Here is a 20,865-nt window from a genome sequence, read left to right on the forward strand (position 1 = left end):
AAAAACTAAAGAGATGGGAGATTGATTATGTAGGGAATAACAAAAAGGCTAATTTGACAGGACCATGGCATGTGAGGAGAGTATTGTGATGGACCAGGAAAGGTAAGATAGATTATAGAGACAGGGTGGTAAAGAACTTTTTTGTTAATATTTTATTTTATTTTTCTAATTACATATTAATAAAAGTTTTTCAACACTCATCCACATGCATATTTGTTATATAATTTTCTTTCACCCTCCTTTCCCAGCAGAAAACAGTCTAGTTAACAATATATATGTACATTTGTGTTTGACATGTTTTCATATTAGTCATTTTTTGTGTGAGGAATTAGGATTAAGGGAAAAGAAAGAAAATCTTAAAAAGTGAACATAGTGTTCATTCAGATTGTGCAGTTTGTTTTTTGTTTTGTTTTGTTTTCTTCATCTGGATGTGGATGGTATTGTCCACAAGAGATCTCCCAGGGTTGTGGAGAAGGATTTTAATTGACAAACTGAATGCTCTTTAAATGACAAACTTATTTGATTCTAAAGGTAAGAGGAAGCCACTGGAATTCATTATAAAGTAGAGATGTGATTTGGTGCTTTGGCAGAAGAGTGGACGATGCACTGGGGAGAGAAGAGGCAGGAGGCAGGAGGATCAATAATTGGACTCTAGTGGAGAGTCCTGTGAGTGGAGAGAAGGGGACAAGTATGGGAGATGTTGTATTGGTAAGAAATGATAAGATTTGGCAACAGAGAGGATGTGGTGCTTCAAACTTTTTTAGCAGATGGTGAACATGAGATTGTATGAGAAAGTGGGGATGATCCTGAAGTTGTGAACTTAGGTGTGTGGAAGGATAATGATGTCCTTGACTGAAATAGGAAAGTTTGGAAGAATTTTGGATGGAAAATAATGAATTTTCATGTTTTGGTTATATTTTTGGTTATATTATATATATTTTACATAATATATATTAAATATATTATATATATATTATATATTTGGTTATATTACCAAGAATAAAAGTCCTCTCTTGCTATAGGATATTTAGTCATGGACCTAAAAAAGAGATATTAATTAGGGATCCTTTTGATGCCACTCCTCTGCTCTTTCCCTATTTCATTTCATTTCAGCAAACATTTATAAATGTCCACCTATGTGAAAGATCTTCTATCACTGGTGACTCAAAGCTCCCTCCTATCCCCCCACAATTCCTGTCTTCCAGAGATTTACATTCTTTTGTGTGAATGAGAGTACACGTTCACGGATAAAGACATATACAGTACATATATATATATATATATATATATATATATATATATATATATATATAAAATTTTAAGATGGGAAACATTCTAATAATATTAATAAAGGGAGTTGGACTCTCATGTGGGAGAATACATTAATTTTCTTCTGTAACTAGCCCATAATCAACTGTCATTGAATTGAAGTACATTGACAAATTCTCTCTCAAAAAAGATTTTAAGTTCTTTCATGTCAATAATAGCAACAAAAAATTGTATCTGGAATACATAAAGCACAGTATTGGATGAAAAGAATTAGTCCTTATCCTGACAAAGATTCTGGTTTAATAGAGGGGTCAGGATAAGTAGATCAATTACTTTAAAAAAATGAGACCTAAGTACCTAGGAGATGTACAAAGTACTATTGTGAGGTCCAAGGGGAGAAAGAATCACCTTCTGGAAATACCAGAGAGGCTTGTGGAGGAGATGACATTGGAGTTAGGCTTCAAACAATGGAATTTGGAGGTGGTGAGTCTCTATGGCTCAGTGGTACAAATTTCTTTATGGGGGATGATAAGGAGTCTGTTTTGTGTCAAGTTTATTTGGAAGGAAGTAGAGGAAGATAAAGATGGAAGAACATGTGTGATGCCTCAAACTTTATTAGCAGCCAGTGCAGGATTTTTTTTTTAAGTTTTCTTAAGGCAAATGGGGTTAAATGGCTTGCCCAAGGCCACACAGCTAGGTAATTATAAAGAGTCTGAGACTGGATTTGAACCCAGGTACTCCTGACTCCAGGGCCAGTGCTTTATCCATTACGCCACCTAGCTGCCCCCGCTGCAGGATTTTAAGAGAAGGCTGAATTTGGGAAGGAAATGGCAAATCATTCCAGTATTTTTGCCAAGAAAACCCCAAATAGGATTATGAAAAGTTGGACACAACTGAAAACAATAGGGAAGAGACTAGAGGTGATAAGAATGGTACACTAGAGTAATTGGTGCCAAGGAGGCTTGGTGAAGTCAGTGGGAGCAGAGGGCATTGGGGAGTTGCTTTACTTTTGGAGTCTGACTGATTGAATATGAATAGTAGGCGACACTAAGGTTTCCATTGTGACTAGGTGATTGTCACCGAGGTAAAGAAATCAAAAAGGAGAACAGGTTTTGAGAGAAAGATGAAAATTCTTAGAGGTAAGAGATAATGTCTTACAGTTTGTATCTCCAAAGGGCCTGGTATAATGCTGTATGTAGAAATGAATGTATTTTAAATTCTTTGAGGGTAAAATGAGTATCTTAGCCCTCAATACATATTTCTTATTTTGTTTTCAGATTAATTCAATTATATGTAATTCTATTACACATATGTAACATATATAATGCAATTGTATATAAATGATATGATATATATATACACAATCACAAAATAATAATAATGACTGAGCATCAGCAATATATGGGATCTGGATTTAGAATATTCCTCATAAAATCATCTACTCCAACCTCTTTATTTTTCAGATGAGGAAATTGAGGCCCATGGAGGTGAAATAACTTGCCTAAGGTCATCTGGTTAGTAAGTAGCCGAGCTGGGATTTCAACCTAGATCCTAAGGCTCCAAATTCCCTACTTTTTCCACCTTCCCACAAAACTTTCAACCATACCATATGGCAGAATTTTATACATTCCAGCTAAATCTTAGTACATTTCTATATTTTCTTAAGAACATGATAGCTTATTCATTGAACAACATAAGTTTTTGTTGTTCTAAATGAGACATAGTATACAGAAATTCTGTTTGCTTTTATTTTTTGTTCCAGCGTTTTAAAAAATTCATTTTTTACAATTATATGTAAAAACAATTTTTAATATTTTTTAAAAAATTGAGCCCCAAATTGTCTCCTTCCCTTCTTCCTATGCTCCATTGAAAAGACAAATATTTTGATTTATCAATATATTTTTGATATGTTGACATGTGTATTCATGCAAAATATATTTCCATGTTAGTAATATTATGAAAGAAAATATAGATTAAAAAACAAGAAAAAAAAGAAAATTTAAAGAAGAGTGTGTTTCTATCTGCATTCAGATTCCCATCAGTTCTTTCTATGGAGATGGATAGTATTTTTCATTAGAAGCCCTTTGGAATTGTCATTATATTGCTGAGAAGAGCTAAGTCATTTACAGTTAATCGTCATATAATATTGCTATTACTGTGTTCACTCTTTTCCTGATTCTACTCCCTTCACTTTGCATCAGTCCATGTCTATCTTCCCAGGTTTTTCTGAAATCAACCTGCTCATCATTTCTTATAACACAATAATATTCCATCCTAATCATATACTACAACTTGTTCAACCATTCCCTATTTGATGACCATTCCCTTAATTTTGAATTCTTTGACAGCAGAAAAAAAAGTTGCTAAAATATTTTTATACAAATAAATTTAAAAATATCTTTAAGGGCACAGACCTCTTAGTAAGGTCTGGGTCAAAGGGATGCATAGTTTTATAGCCCTTTGGGTGTAGTTCCAAATTACTCTCCAGAATGGTTGGATCAGTTCACAGTTTCATTCATAGTGCTTTGATGTCTCAATTTTCCCACATCCCTTTCAGCATTTATTATTTTCCTTTTTGGTTTTTTTGTATTAATTGATCTGATAGAGTAATACCTCAGTGTTTTAATTTGCTTTTCTCTAATCAGTGATGATTTAGAGCATTTTTTTAGGATGACTATACATAGCTTGAATTTCTTCATTTGAAAATTGCCTGTTCATATCTTTTGACCACTTATCAATTGGGGAATGATTTATATTCTCATAAATTTGACTCAGTTTTCTATGCATTTGAGAAATGATGTCTTTATCAGAGAAATTTCCTTATAATTTTTTCACAGTTATGATTACTGTTTATTTCCCTCCTCTCTTACTCCTTTTCCCCAGTTCCCCCTCAAAAGTGTTTTACTTCTGACTTCCTTCTCCAATCTGCCCTTGCTTCTATCAGTTCCCTTACTCTTTCTCTTATTTTATTTCCTTCCTACTTTCTTGTAGGGTAATATAAATTTCTATACCCAACTGAGTATGTATGTTATTCTCTTTTTGAACATGTCACAGCATGTTTAAAACAAACAGATAAAAATCAACAAAACAAAGGCTATCAACCTGTTAATATGCTAACTTAAGTAATATGAATTTTCAATAGTGGTGAGAAATTTAATAAGCTGTTAAGCTGCAAGGAAAGGGGCTACTCAATTAATTACCTTAACTTTTATCAGGAACAACATCTATATTTTTATATAATTGTGGAATGAAGTACATTGTTATAAAATGAACTTTCTTTAACACCATCCTCCTATTGGTGCTAAATGATTGTGAGCTCCTAGTGATTACTTGCCAGTGGAAAAAAAAGGAATTTTTGAGGCACATATATTTAAAGAATGTGGTAGTCTAGTCATATAGTGAGATAGAAAGACAACTGATAGATAACTCAAGAGACACTTTCATATACCTTAGATCTTATCTGCACCAGAGAAAACTTCCTTTATGGAGAATTTATGGAAAGACATGGATGAAAATTGGGCAATATGGGAGAGAGGGTGCCAGATAAGTTTTGACCTGCAACAGTGGATTGTCTATAAAATTCTAAGATCAGAGTAAACCTATATAATAGCCTCATTCTTCCTATTTGAGAAGCAAATTTGATTCAGCCAGAAATATTGAATACTGTGCAAAAGACAGTCTACTTGAACTTGTTTGTTAGAAAGTAAAAATTTATGTATCCTAAGCTGAAATAATCTATTTTTTCAAGAAATAAAAAATGCTTAGGTAGTGTTTTTTTTTTTTTGCAGGGTTAGATGAATCATCTTAATGAGGCCAGCAGCTAGAATAATGAAGCATTAAACAATCCTTCAGCAAAGACATTCCCAGCTGGTTGCTGTGTCAGAGCTTTCTTCATTGTATTTTCTAACATAAATACTATACTTTAGTTCTTAAGGACTTCTAATTGATAAAGAACTTATAGCTAATAAAAATTTAAAAGTCCAATTTTATGCTCCACCTCTTGCCACGAATTCTAAAGGGAAATGTTGATGAATCTTTCTCTTGGATAAGAGATTTTTAAATTTTCAGTTAGTCTTTTTAAAAGTAATATTTTATTTTTCCCCAATTAACATGCTAAAATAATTTTCAAAATATTTTTTAAAAGTTTCTTTTTTTTTTTTTTTACAAGACAATGGGGTTAAGTGGCTTGCCCAAGGGCCACACAGCTAGGTAATTATTAAGTGTCTGAGGCAGGATTTGAACTCAGGTCCTCCTGACTCCAGGGCTGGTGCTCTATCCACTGTGCCACCTAGCCAGCCCATGACATTTTCATATAAGTCATTTTGTGTAAGAAAACTCAAAAAAGGAAGGAAGGAAGAAGCAAAGAAAGAAAGAAATATATCATGCTTCAGTCTATTCAGAAAGAATCACATGTTTTTCTGGAAGCATATAGGATACTTCATCATGAGTCCTTTGGAATTTTCTTGGATTATTCTATTGCAATATTGTTGTTATTGTGTATAACATTGTTCTCCTAGTTTTGTTTACTTTACTTTGCATCAGTTCATATGAGTCTTTCAGATAAAAGACTTTAAAAACTAATTGCTCATATTCAGATCAATAAATAATCATTAAGTGCTTGCAACATGTAAAGCACTGCTCAAATACAGTTTATAATTTAGTAGAAAGAATGTAGACCCCTAGAGGGGAAAGAATGCTTGTTTGTTTTTTTCCATTGTGTCCTTGACCTTTAGGATAGTGCTTATCACATGGTAGGGGCTTTATAAATTCTTGATAAAAGGAGATATATATGTAAATAACTAATGCAAAACAAATCACTGTAAAGGTGATAATAGTATGTTAGGAAATTCATAAGCAGGATAACTTTTTTTTTTTTTGCAAAGCCAAAAGGGTTAGGTGGCTTGCCCAGGGTCACATAGCTAATTAGGTATTACAGGTCTGATTTGAACTCAGGTCCTCCTGACTCCAGCATCACCTAGCTGCTGGAGGGATCAGAAGTGATTTCATGGAGGAGATGGTGTCTAAACAGTATCTTGAAGGATAGAGAGGAATTTCAATAGGCAGAATTTGGAAGGGGACAGGTGGAAGAGATGAAAGCTTGGGATCTGTTTGAGAATTGTTTGTTAATTGATAAAAGCATAAGATACATGAAGGTTGGTAGTGGAACCAGATAAGGAAATATGAACATATTGTAGAAGGTTTTGCATATTGACAGGCAATGGGGATTCATTTAAAAGTATTTAAACACTGAAGTCCTATGTTCAGATCTAGGTATTAGGAAGATTAATTTGATCAGCATGCTGACATGAATTGGAATGGAGGCAAACTAATTAGAAAGTCTCACAGTGTTATAGATGAAAGACAAATTGGACCTGAACTAGAGTAGTGTAGTGGGAATGGAAAGGAGAGGACAGATGGAAAAGAGAGAACTGGAAAGATTTAGAGTTAATAACTGGGATAGTTTATAAAGGAAAGAGGATAAAATCATTGAGATTCTAATAATGGGATCCAGGCAAAGGGTAGCACCATTGCCAGGGATAGGGATTTCAGGAGGAAGTTCAGGTTTTGGGGGACGAAGTGATTGATTTCAAGAAAGTCCAAAGCTTTCCTCTAATTTCTTTTTCTGTTCTTTACAGCAACTATCAATATTCAAATAGGAGGAACATGTAGTAATCAGATTTGTATGAACTGGGAGGCATTGGGGAAAATGTTGAATTTAGTCTGGGAATGAGATATCAAATCCTAGGTCTTGTCTCTTACTAACTATATGACCTTGTCCAAGTCACCTAACCCCATGGACCATAATTTCCTAAATAACAAAATGAAGAGTGTTGGACTAGATCACTTATAACTACTGCCCCATCATTAAATATATGATCTTTTAATGCATTTGCACATGTCACAGACCCCTCTTGTAGTGAGGGAATTCCCTTGCCTAGATAGTATCAAGTTGCTATGATATTGCTGCTGCTCCTCACTTTCTGCTCCTTTTGTGATTGGGAATATGCAAAAGTAATGGAGATTAGAAGGATATCAAAGTATTATTGGAGAGAAATAGTTATTATGGGGACTTTTGATATAATAATAATAATAATAATAATAATAATAATAATAATAATAGCTTTTATTTGCTTATCTTCAAATGACTCTTGGGACTATTCAAATAAATTGTGACTAAAGAACTTAATAAACTTCTTTGGACTCTATCCATACCCCCCAAAAAATATTAAGGGAAGATAAAATCAGGCAGAAACTTGAGAGAATTATAAAATAATGGCTAGTGTCCTATTAATTTTCTGATCCTCATGGGATTTAAATCAGTGGTTCTATACTTGAATCCTGGCTTCACTTGTTACCTGTGTGATGTAACAAATTGTTTCTAAGCTTTTTGAGTCTTCTAAAGTGATGTAGAGGGGCAGCTAGGTGGTGCAGTGGATAAAGCACTGGCCCTGGAGTCAGGAGTACCTGGGTTCAAATCCAGTCTCAGACACTTAATAATTAACTGGCTGTGTGGCCTTGAGCAAGCCACTTAACCCCATTTGCCTTGCAAAAACCTAAAAAATAAATAAACAAATAAATAAAGTGATGTAGAAGCCCTAATCATGTGATCTTAAGCATTTTCTTTTCCCTATAGTTTGCTTAGATAAGGCATTTGTTCTGCGTCCCTCCTTTGTCTATCCACTCACTACTTGAATGTATTCTCATCTGGGAGCATAATGAATATATTGCTTCCAATGGAAGGCACATTTCTTAAAGTCACTTTCTTGGTGACCTTAGTGACTTTTGCACTTAGCATAGTACTTTGGGTACAGTGGATGCTTAGCAAATGCTTATTGAATGGTTATACAACTAATTAGAGCAAAAACTTTTCATTTGAAGGAGAAAAAATAGTTTTCATGTTGGCTGCTCCTTCCATTCATTCATTTCATTCATCCAGCCCTACTCTGAACATAGAGCTGTATGTGCTTATTTTTATTGAATTTGTTCTTATGTTCTGGATTTTTTTCAATTTTATCTTATTTGTACAGTTATTTATCTTATTTAATGGTTATTTACATGTAGTCTACTTCATTAAATGGTGAGTTCCTTGAGAGCATGAACTACATTTTGCCCTTCTTTGTTCTCAGCACAGTAACTGGCCCTGCATGGTGCAGGGTGGGTACAGAGTAGATGCTGTTGATTTGACTAAGTGGCCCAATTTTCACGGTCAAATTAAGCAGGGAATTAAACAGTGTGTTGAATTTTGCAACTCAGAAAGCCATGCTAATTTAAGCCTGTTTTAGCTCCCCCTGGCTATCATGACTCACTGTTTCCATCCCCTCGTCAACTCTTTTAGTCATGTCTTTTTTCTGAAACACGCTGGTTCCAGTTGGTTTTGAGGGAAATTGTCTTATGGCAACTAATAGTTACAGTAAGAGACTCCCCCAAAAGGCATATTTTCTTACTATCTTTTTATTTTGCTTATAAGCTTAAAGATACCATGATTGTCTATAAGTTCAGTATAAAATAGATGGCTCAGTAGTTGTCTAGTGTATTTCAGTTAACACATAAAGCCAATTTGAATAATCTGGAACAGTTTTTTCCCCTATTATAATAGATTTTCTTGCTTCAACAATTCTTATAATTACTTTCATGCCCCCTTTTTATTGCAGTCTCAGAAGCACAGTTTAAAAAAAAATCTCATTCTAGTTCCTATCCTGTATTTATGTGAAGCAGGAGAATTCAGCTTCATTCATTATGGCCATAGGCCCTGGAAAATACTCTCCTAACAAAACTTGAGGGCACATTATTTTATCCTCTGTGACTTAAATGGGAGAATCAGGATATTGTTTAGTTTTTAAAATAACATTATTTCTATACATGAATAGGAGGAAAAGATCAGACTGGGTAGCATTTTGGAAATTGTGTAGTTGTTTTAGGTGATGGTATATAACTATGCTCATCTTACACTGTTATTCTTATGACAGTGCTACTTGGCATTGTCCATCATACTCTTGAAAGAATCAAAAGTTATAACCCGCCAAATAAAGAAAATGCCTGAGTAGGTTGTAGCACATTGGTAAGGGTGACTAGGTACCAGAAGGAAAGATTTTATTGAGGAGAAACACAGAACCTGAAAAGGAAGTCACATAGTGAGAAGTAACAAAATTATGCCAAGGGCCTTTTGAATATTTATTAACACCATTCACAGGCCATTCAAAATTATCAACTTAAACATTAGCTTTCTATATTTGGTCAAACAATTAACTCACACCTAGAAAGCTCCTAAATGTATTGAATTTCAAGTTCCACTCATGATTGCCCTAGCAGCACCAGACCAAATGATTTTGTAGATGGGATGTTCTTTGTCCCTGCAATAGGTGAATATACCAATTCATTAAGAGGGAATCTCCCATTCACTGGATGAATCTCTTTGGAAGTTTAGGAGCAGGAAGATAAATACATATCATATCTACATTAATGAATGATGCCTCCATCAGAGATTCGAAGTAACCAATACTTCTTAATATTGTTTATGAGAATATTTTGAATTCTTGCCTTTCATGAAAAATCATTTTATGTTGTAGTTCATTTGTCATGGCCAAGAATATCATAGTTTGGAATGTAGAACACTGCATGTCTGTGACTTGATCATTGGAAGCATTGGTTGGTTTGGCAGATTCATGCAATTTTTTTTAGTATATTTTAAAATGATTTTTGTTCAGTCAGTTTCAGTGTTTCAGTACCCATTTGGGGGTTTTCTTGGCAAATTTCCTTCTGCAACTCATTTTACAGATGAGGATCCTAGACAAATAGGGTTAAGTAATTTGCCCATGATCACAGGGCTAGTAAGTGTCTGAGCCTGAATTTGATCTCAGGAGGATGGGTCTTTCTGTTTCCCAGCCCAGTGCTTTATCCTTTGTGTCATATTTGCCCTTTGAAGTGATAGGTCAGTCCTAAGAGAAAAAACTTATAGCATTTCCCTACTTTATGATGATGAAATTAAGTCAATGTATATAGTTGATAAGGACAGCCAATAGTCTTTTTTTTTTTAACCTGCCTGGGTTTTTATGAACCTTGTTTACAGACTCAATTTGCCAATTAACAGGTTCAGTGGATAGAATGCTGATCTGGGAATCAGGAAGACCTGAGTTCAGTTCAGGTCTCAGATAATTACTGGTTAATATGACTAGCAAGAGATAACAATAGTTGGTAATGGGAATAATAGTAGCACCCACCTCAGAGAGTTAAGAGTTTGGGGAAGAAACAAAATAAATTGTCTCTGCTTTCAAGTAGTTTCTGATTATACAGAGGAAATAATTTATGTTCATATTTAATATAATACAAATTAGCATATAAAATGCATATTTAGCAGAATCATGCTAGCAGATTCAATGCTGGATGTAATGACATTTGAAAAGATCAGTGAAGTCTTCATGGATATTGCAGTGTTTGAGATGGGCCTTTCAAAGATAAATAGGGGGAACTTGAAGTGGAGAGTATTCCAGATGTTGTGGATAGGGTGAGGAAAGAATGAATGAGTGATGGGTAATTTACAATTATTATTGACTTGCCACTGGATTTCTCTCTGGAAGGGAGAGTGAGACTGACTTTATGTGACTCTGTCTCACTTAAAACCAGTTCATTCATCTACAAGATGAAGCATCACCCTCATGATGTCATTTGTCCTCTTTGAAAATGGGATTACTGTAAATTCAGTATATTAAAAAAATGAAATAGAAGACAACATAAGAAATATCAAAGGTGCTGAACATGTAGGGGTTGGGATGAAGACAAAGTAATAGTTATATAAGACTAGAAAGGTAAGATGATTCTACAATTGAGGAGAGTCTAAAGGCAAAGAATTTTGAGCAGAATAATGACATGACCAGATATATGCACAAAGAAGATTAATCTGGTGGCAGCATGGAAAATGGGTTAGAGAGGATTGAGGGTAGTTAAGACCAAGGTTATGATTAATGGTAGGAAAAAAGCTTACAGTTAAAAGTGCTAAATCAAAGAATGGCACAATGCAGAAAATGGCTTTTCTTCTGTTAAAAAAAAAGATTTAAAGTACGTATGCAGTTTATTTTTTCTCAATTACATGTAAATAGAAATTTTTTTAGCATTAATTTTAAAAATTTTGAGTTCTAAATTCTCTTTTCTTCTCCCCCCTTCTTGAGAAGGCAAACAATTTGTTCCAAATTATACATGTGTGGTTATGCAAAGCATTTCCTTATTAGCCATGTTGCAAAAGAAAACACAGACCAAAAATAAGGTTTTAAAAAAAGTGTGCTAGCAAAAGTTTTAAAAAATTATAGTTAAAAGCACTAGAGTGTTTTAAGAATACATAGAATTTAGAGTTGAAAGTAATTTGAGAGATCATCTAGTTTACTCTGAGGAAATTGATACCCAAGAAGATTAAATAAGCAGAGTCAGTATTTAAATCAAATCCTTTTGGTTCTAAATCTTTTACTGTTTCTGCTCACCAATTCTGTTGTAATTAAGTATCATACTCTTTGACTGGAGGCCTTTTTCTAAATATTTTTGTTGGTAAATAAATACATCTTAAAAATCCTTGTCTAAAGGAAGGAATTTCAGAAGTTTTGAATGCTTAGCTGAGCCATAAGATTTGATAGAAGGGAAAAGGCACTTAATAATCTTCAGTAGTGCTTAGCAATTGGGTCTATAGTCTTTAGAAAGAACCAGATTTGTATTTGAGAATGATAGTCAGCAGTTTACCAGATAGAGGAAATACTAGGGATCAAAAAACAAACAAAACAAACCCTTATGAACAATGAATCTATTTTTTTTTCTTCTTTTAAGACAGGAGTGATAAGAAAAATGAAGTTCATGATAAGTAATTATTTATATAATTCAGACAGGAAATCTAATACAGAATAAAGATAAGGGTGAAAAGGACAAGTTGCTTTGAGAAGGCTATATAGAAAACTCCATCTGTGGTCATTTGCATAAGTAGTATATAGGTGACTCATTGAGATGCTATCATAACAGACTGTTAATACTTATGGACATTGTTAGTTGATGCCACTAGGACTTATTCAATGAGAATGACTCAGAGATTCACCAGATATTTTGAGTAAAATAAGCAAAGATTTGCCTATACCTTGTAACTGACTCATGTTTGGAGCTGAAAATTCTGAGATTATATGATAGAAGAAATAAGAGGTTTATTCAAGGTTCTTCAGGGGTATACAGATAAAATATATTAGAGATTAATGAATTCCTGTGTAATGATAAAAGCTAAAGATTGAGGAGAGTTGGGTCTCTATTTCTACCATAAGAGAAGAGTCTAGATTTTCTAAGCTATAGAACATTGAGCTTTATTTCTTATCCAATGCAAAATTCTAGAATAGCTTTTTTTTAGAATGATTTTTGAACAATTGAAAGGAAATCAGTGATCATTAGACATCATGGTTATCATAAAAATAAGTTATATTCAACCAATCTCATTTCCATTTTGGACAGGCTTGCTAGACTGATGTGGAGACATGAGATGAATTATGATATAATTTATCTAGAATCTATCTAGATTCAGAATAACTTGAATAGATCTGAAGAGATCAGTCATTGACTGTATGTTTTTGTGAATGACACAGATGAGGAGTATTTATAATAATCTGGATACCAATGTTAAATTCCAAGTGAGTCACCATTGTATGAAGAAATGTGAATCTAAAGACTGTCATGAAAGAATACATGAGAGTATAATCACTGATTTCAAATATTTGAAGGTTTATCATGTAGATTGCTTTTAGTCTGTTTTTCCTGTGAGCGTAGTGAGAACCAATCAAATGGAATCTTCAGGGAAGCAGATGTAGTCTCAATATTACAGCTGTTCTAAAAGAGAATAGATTTCATGAAGAGTTTCCCATTACTTTAGATATTCAAGGAGAGGCCAGATAACCTTTTGTTAGGGTTGGTATAGGGGAAATTGGAATGATTTCAGAGGTTTCTTCAAATTTTTGTTTTTTCTATGATTCTCTGATGTCTTCTTCAAGGAGTGAGCCACTCATGCACATTCTCTGCACAAGAATCACTGAAAATAGAGACCATCAGTCTCTAATTATTTGGGTAAACTGAATGAATTCACCAGATTGCTCATCTTCCCATTTCTCTTAACACTATATTCATAGCTTTATTAAAATTAAATTATGTAGCCTAATTCCACAGCTGAATCATGATAATTCAAAATAAAAAAACAAAAAAATGGCTTTTAGGAGTTCTGCATATTCACAGTGAAATAGGTTGCTGAACTGCTATTTTTAGTGAATATTCAAATAAATTATCGGCATTTTTGAACTGAGTTATTCAAATTGTTTACTATTTTCTCACTTGGCTTTTCCTGTTTAACATAGATATGTACTTTTGGATATAATGAGTTATATTTTACATGTTTGGGAGACACAAAAAAACGTGATGGTATTAGAGATCTACTGAGATAGGAATGGAATTACATAGGTTTTCCATTAATTATATTTGGGAATCACAGATAGCCATCTTGTCTGACTTTAAAATCATTACTGGTCATAACTTAAATCTTTTGTATGACACATGGTTTGTTCTGAGCTAAATCATTGTTCCACTCTTCCTCTTATCTCCCCTGCCCCTTTAAATTCCTATTCATATATGTCTTTGAATATTCCAGCATCTCATTACATTTTTTTCTTTGAAATTCTCCTTTTAACTTTATAGTGTCTGTTGATTATTTTTCTGGGCACCAAGCCCAGTTTGGTTATTTTTTTTTATTTTAGTTAATCTGAAGTCTTCACCAGCATCACAGAAGGCATCTCAAGTATTACCTAAATGGAAGAAGGATTCTCAGTAGTGAAGTTCTCCTAATGCCTCTATTTGCAGCGGGCATTGCTTTTGTATTGAGGTCTGGAATGCTACAGCCTCTCCCTGAACAGAGCAAATCAGTCTGATGAGCTTGAAAAAGTCAAGTGAATCAAAAATTTCTTGAGTGAGATAGGGAAAACCAGTCTCCAAAAGAAAAAAAAAAAGGCAGGAAAGAAGAAGTGCAGAAGAATTAGGGGACAATAGAAAGATGTGTGCTGGATGCAAAAAGGTCCTTGATCTGATTTCTTATATGCATTGGAGCATTGTATAGCAAGAAAGTGAACTAATTATGCCTTGAAAGTGAAGGATAATGGATCGGATCTATAGCTGATTAAAAACACTAGTGGCAGTGTTTGTAAACCATGAATGAGAAATGAAAAATAGGATCGAAAGGCATTCCTGAATGAATTACAGCCCACTTCATTGGAAGGTGTGCCAGAAGAGATCACAATCCCACCCTCTGATGTGGGTGAGCTCTCTAGTCAGAGAACCTAAATTCAAATCCTGCCTCTCTCTCATTTATTACCTATATGTCCTGGGTCAAGTCCCTTCCCTTCTTAAGGACTCGGTTTTCTCATTCCCTGTCACTTACACAGTAGTGGACTTGGACTACATGATCTGAGATCCTCTCTAGCTCTATATGACCCTGTTATCTTATAAGTATTGAAGCGATTTACTATTTCTAGTTATGTTTTTATTATTTACTATTTTACTATTGTCTAAAAAATAAAATACACATACTAGGTAAAAAACTAAAGAAAATTAAGGAAATTTCCATTTAAAATAGAATTCATTGAAATTAAATTTAAATGGAATGCCTTCTATCACCATTTAACCATAATATTGTGGAATCTTAGTTAATATTCCTGATGGAAAGGGCAGCTAGGTGGTGCAGTGGATAGAGTACCAGCCTTAGGGTCAGTAGTACCTGAGTTCAAATCCAGCCTCAGACAGTTAATGATTACTTAACTGTGTGGCTGCCTTGCAAAAGCCTAAAAAAAAATATTCCTGATGGAAGAACAAATTTAATAAACTTTTAATAAAGGAGTGAGAAGTAGAAGTTGAGTCTATAAGACCACAATAACTTAAAGGTATAGCTGTAAAGTGGAATTATGTGAATGCTATGCTAGTGATGGGTTTAGAATTTGTGTCTACCTACCATGAAGATATTTCAGTTTGTAGGAAATTTGTCAGCAAAGTGAAGTTGTATGTTTCTTTTTAATGCCTATCTCATTCAACTTTGGGCCTCCTGATAGGCCTTATATCAATCAGAGCATTTTAAAATTTATGTTACCATTTCATTTTTTCTTTTACTCTGTAAAGGAGGTAGGCCAGATCTTATTTCCTGTTTTATAAATGAAGAGACTGAGGCACAGAATCATCATGTATTTTATCTGATTCCCAAATCTTTTTTATCTTTAGTTTATTAGAAAGATTAGTTTCTCAGGTAACTAAATAGCTAATTAGTAGAAGAACTGCCAACTCAAGTCCTTTTTCTTCAGTCCCAGATACTTTTCATAAGATCTGGATCTGTAATGGGGTCCAAAGACTTTCCAATAAGATTCTTGCCTTTTTAATTAAGTCCTTAATGTTGCTTTGGTGGTAGATAGAGTCCATAAGTCTCATACTTCCTTCCTGTCCTATCCTAGTTGTCATTTGGCTGGGGGAACTCTATTTCAAAGAACAAAATTACTTTTTTTGGTTTGTTTTTGCAAGGCAATGGGATTAAGTAATTTGCCCAAGGTCACACAGCTAAGTAAGCATGTGTCTGAGGCTGGATTTGAACTCAGGTCCTCCTGACTCTGGGTGCAGTGCTTTATCTACTGTACCTAGCTAGCTGCCCTACAAGATTATTTTTTATTTATTTTTTTCAAGATTACTTTTTCCTTTTTATTTAATATTTATTCTCATTTTGTACAAATAATTTTTTTTACATTAATAAAATATTCTTGTTTAAGAGGAAATGAAATACCCCCTCCCTCCTATAAATATAGACTTGCTTGAGCGATAAAGTAAAGGGGAGAGAAAAAAATTAAAATTAAAAAAAATAATAGTAATAATTGTAAGTATGGCCAGGTGGCGCAATGGACAGAGTACCAGCCCTGGAGCCATGAGCACCTGAGCCCACATCCGGCCCCGTACACCCAACAATCACCCAGCTGTATGACATGCAAGCCACCCGAATCCTACTGCCCTGCAAAAATAAAAAAAAATAAAATAAAAAAAAGACCCAAAATAAAATAAAATAGTAATAATAGTAGGGGTGGTTGGGTGGTGGACAGAGCATTGGCCCTTGAGCCAGGAGCACCTGGGTCCAAATCTGGCATCAGACACCCAGCAATCACCCTGCTATGCAGCCCCAGGCAGGCCACCCAGCCCCAGTTGCCCTGCACCTCCCCCCCCAAGAATAATAATAATAAAAATGTGCTTGAGTCTTTGTTCCAATGCCAACAACTCTGTTGCAGGTGGATCACATTCTTTTTTTTTTTTTAGGTTTTTGCAAGGCAAATGGGGTTAAGTGGCTTGCCCAAGGCCACACAGCTAGGTAATTATTAAATGTCTGAGACCAGATTTGAACCCAGGTACTCCTGACTCCAGGGCCGGTGCTTTATCCACTACGCCACCTAGCCGCCCCAATCACATTCTTTATGATAGATCCATCACAAAAGTTACTTCCGTATTTTTTCTACTGTTGCCATTGCTGATCGCAACTCCCTCCTTTCATATTTCTCCACTACTATGTACTGTATTTTCTCTCTCCTTTCACTCTGACTCTGCTGTAGAGTAGCTGAGTGGTGCAGCAGACAGATCCCTGGCTCTGGGGCCAAGAGGCCCTGAACCCCCATACCACCCCTTAGGCCCAGCATCCACCTGGCCCTATGGTCTTGGACAGGCCTTCCAATCCCAGCTCTTTGCAAGAAATAAAAAAGAAAATGTGTTATATATGACCACTCTCCCCCCATGGTCAGTCCTCTCCTCCATCACTCACATCCCCCGCTTCCCCCTTTCCCCCCCTTCTTACTCCAGATGACTATACCCCATTGAGTATATATGCTGTTTCCTCTCCTAGCCACCTCTGATGAGAGCAAAGATTCCCTCATCCCCCCTTGCCTTCCCCCTTCCATATCATTGCAATAGCTCATTGTAATAAAGAAAAATCTTATTATATGAAATATTTTGGCCTATTCCCCCCTCCTTTTCCTTTCTCCCATTACATTTCCCTTTTTTTCTATTGACTCCATTTTTACACCATATTTTATCTTCAAATTTAGCTTTTGCCTGTGCTTCAACTATAAAAAGCTCCCTCTACCTGCTCTATTAACTGAGAAGGTTCATATGAGTATTATCAGTGTCATTTTTCTATGCAGGAATACATGCAGTTCATCATCATTAAGTCCCTCATATTTTCCTCTTCTCTTCCAATCTCCATGCTTCACCTGAGTCCTGTATCTGAAGATCAAACCTTCTGTTCAGCTTTGGCCATTCCAAAAGGAACCTTTGAAATTCCCCTGGTTCATTGAAAGTCCATCTTTTTCCCTGGAAGAGGGCATTCAGCCTTGCTGGGTAGTTCATTCTTGGCTGCATTCTAAGCTCTTTTGCCTTCTGGTATATTATATTCCAAGCCCTACGAGCTTCCAATGTAGTTGCTGCTAAGTACTGTGTGATCTTGACTGCGGCTCCACGATATTTGAACTGTGTCCTTCTGGCTGCTTGTAATATTTTCTCTTTGACTTGGGAGTTCTGGAACTTGTCTATAATATTCCTAGGGGTTGGTTTTTGGGGATCTCTTTCTCTGGGGCATCAGTGGATTCTCTCCATTTCTATTTTGCCCTCTGCTTCTAGAATATCAGGGCAATTTTCCTGTAGTAATTCTTTGAAAATGATGTCAAGGGTCTTTTCCTGATCATGACTTTCAGGTATTCCAATAATTTTTAAATTATCTTTCCTAAGTCTGTTTTCCATATCAGTTGTTTTTTCAATGAGTTATTTCACATTTTCTTCTAATTTTTCCTTTTTTTGGTTTTGAAGTATTGATTCCTGATTTCTGGTAAATTCATCAATCTCCCTGAGTTCTATTCTTTGTCTGAAGGATTTGTTCTCAGAGAGTTTTCTTATCTCTTTTTCCATCTGGCAAATTCTGCTTTTTAAAGCATTCTTCTCCTCAATAACTTTTTGAAGTGTTTTATCCATTTGACCTAAGCTGGTTTTTAGCATGCTATTTTCTTCAGCATTTTTTTGGATTTCCTTGACTAGGCTACTGACTTCATTTTCATGTTTTTTTCTGCATCTCTCTCATTTCTTTTCCCAGTTTTTCTTCTAACTCCTTCATTTGATTTTCAAAGTTTTTTTTGAGCTCTGTCATAGCCTGAGCCCAATTTCTATTTTTCTTGGAGTCTTTAGATGCAGGAGCTTGTGCTTCCTCATCTTCAGACTGAGTATTTTGATTCTTCTTGGGCTCATATGCAAAATATTTCTCAATGGTGTTCTTCTTGTTTCTCTGATTGCTCATTTTCCCAGCCTGAGCCTGATTTTGGGGTGCTTCTTGAGCTTTTGGGACACTCCCCCAAGGGTCTCAGCCTGTGAGGCTCTGTTCTCCCTCCTGGTCTGTGAATGACCATATGCACTCCCCTCTGCCATGGGGTTGAGGTGGGGGGGTCTAGAGTGATCAGGATCTGAATGTGTTCAGAACCCCAGCCTCCTGTTCCATGGGCAAAGGACAGAGCTTGGCAGTCTCTCTCTCTCTTCACTCCCCTCCCTAGGTTCAATGGGCTCATGCCCTGGGGGCTCCTACTTATGGGCTCAGCCTGCTTCTGTGTTTCCTGGATCTGGGCTTCAGTGGCCATGCTGCTCCCTGTGTGCCCTGAAGGCTGGGCTTCATGTGCTCTTTCTGCCTCCGGGACCCCGGGGAACAGAGCCTTTCTGCTCTTTTCCAGGTTACCTTGAGTAGGAGAACTGCCTCACTGGGTCCTTCTCTGGGTTCTGTCTCTCGAAAATTTAGTTAAGAGTCCTTAGCTTATGAGTTTTATGAGAGAGTGCTTAAGATTTACCTTTGAAGATTCTCAGTGAAAAATTGGGTCTTCATTTAACTTAATTAACACTGAAGACTCTTTCCAGAAACCATAGAGTACCATAGAATCTTATAGGTTAGAGCTCCTAGAGATGGAAAAGACCATTTTATTCAATTCCACATTTTATTGACTTCTCAGGTATAATCTAGCATTTTTACTTGGAAATCTTTCCTCTTTGTAGTACCTTGGATATCTTCAACCTCTCCTTGAATAGTTTTCATTTTATAGCTGAAGTTAAGAATAGGAATTTACTATTTTAAGCATGTAAGTTATTATTGAAGGAATCACAATCAGCAGTTGACTATAAATAGTTAAAACAGATTTTTACAGCCAGAGGTTCTTTTTTTTTGATAATTGAATTTCAGTATAATTTGTTCCTTTTGAATGCTTAAGTATTTTACTTGATGCATTTGAAAATGTTATTCTAAAAATGAGGTCATAGGCTTTATGAGAGACCAAAAGGGTTAACTCACACTTGTGATTTTCATATATATAATATATATATTCCTTCTTACTGCCCTAATAATGATAAGGTTCTTAAGAGTTACAAGCAACATATAGGAATGTAAACTATCTAATCTTATTTAATCCCTTGTGATTTCTCTTTTCTGTTTACCTTTTTATGCTTCTCTTGAGTCTTGTACTTGAAGGTGAAATTTTCTATTTGAGGTACTAGTTTTTTATGAGAAATACTGAAAGTCCTCTATCTCATTGAATTTCCATTTCCCCCCGGAAAGATTATACTCATTTTACTAAGTAGGTTTTTTTGCCCTGTGAAATGTCATATTCTAAGTCCTCTGATTCTTTTTTTTTTAGGTTTTTGCAAGGCAAATGGGGTTAAGTGACTTGCCCAAGGCCACACAGCTAAGCAATTATTAAGTGTCTGAGGCCAAATTTCAACTCAGGTACTCCTGACTCCAGGGCCAGTGCTCTATCCACTGCGCCACCTAGTCTCCTCATCTGGTTCTTTAGGTTAAGTCTTGTGTTAGCTAGACTGTGGATTCATAGTATTTGAATTGTTTCTTTTTGACTGCTTGTAATATTTTCTTCTTGGAAGTTTATAATATTTTTGAGAGTTTTCATTTGGGGGGTTCTTTCAGGAGGTGATCGATAGATTCTTTCAATTTCTATGTATCCTTTGATTCTAGGATATCAAGGCAGTTTTCCATATCTAGGTTCCTTTTTGAATTTGGCTTTCAGTTAATTCAGCAATTTAAAAATGATCCTCCTAGAGGATTTCCAGGTCAGTTACTTTTCCAACTAGATATTTCACATTTTCATCTAATTTTTTTCATTCTTTTGACTTTGTTTTATTGTTTCCTGATGTCTCATGGAATCATTAGCTTTCACTTGCTCAGTTCTAATTTTTAAGTAATTATTCATTTTGGAGAATTTTTAGTGCTTCTTTTTTTACTTGGTGTTATTTCATCAGCATTTTTTGTACCTTCTTTACCAAACTAATGCTTCATTTTTTTCATCTTCTTGCATCACTCTTAATTTCCACCCTCCAATTTTTCTTTACCTTGTTTATTTGATTTGTAAAATACTTTTAGAACTCTTGCAGAATTTTTTTTGTGGGGATTCTAAGACCAATTCACATTTTTCTATAAGACTTTGGTTGTAGTTCCTTTATGTTTGTTGTCTTTTTTCAGAGTTTGTGTTTTGCTATTTTCCATCACCATATAAC

General features: G+C 35.1%; 1 protein-coding gene across 9 annotated transcripts in view; it reads left to right on the top strand.

Moving 5' to 3' along the window:
* Window positions 1–20,865, top strand: part of IRF2 (interferon regulatory factor 2) — a 174,314-nt gene that overhangs the window by 58,087 nt on the left and 95,362 nt on the right. For 3 of the 9 annotated variants that reach the window (XM_074228888.1, XM_074228889.1, XM_074228882.1), the window contains one exon: window positions 2,733–2,787. The exons of 3 other annotated variants lie outside the window; for them this stretch is intronic. The gene's annotated coding sequence lies outside the window, so the exon portion shown is untranslated. Of the gene's footprint in view, window positions 1–1,324; window positions 2,788–20,865 lie in introns of those variants that run through there. 3 more of the 9 variants (XM_074228890.1, XM_074228884.1, XM_074228891.1) reach the window with 2 other exon arrangements.

This window comes from Macrotis lagotis, chromosome 3 (genome assembly GCF_037893015.1).
Source record: "Macrotis lagotis isolate mMagLag1 chromosome 3, bilby.v1.9.chrom.fasta, whole genome shotgun sequence".
NCBI lineage: Eukaryota > Metazoa > Chordata > Mammalia > Peramelemorphia > Peramelidae > Macrotis > Macrotis lagotis.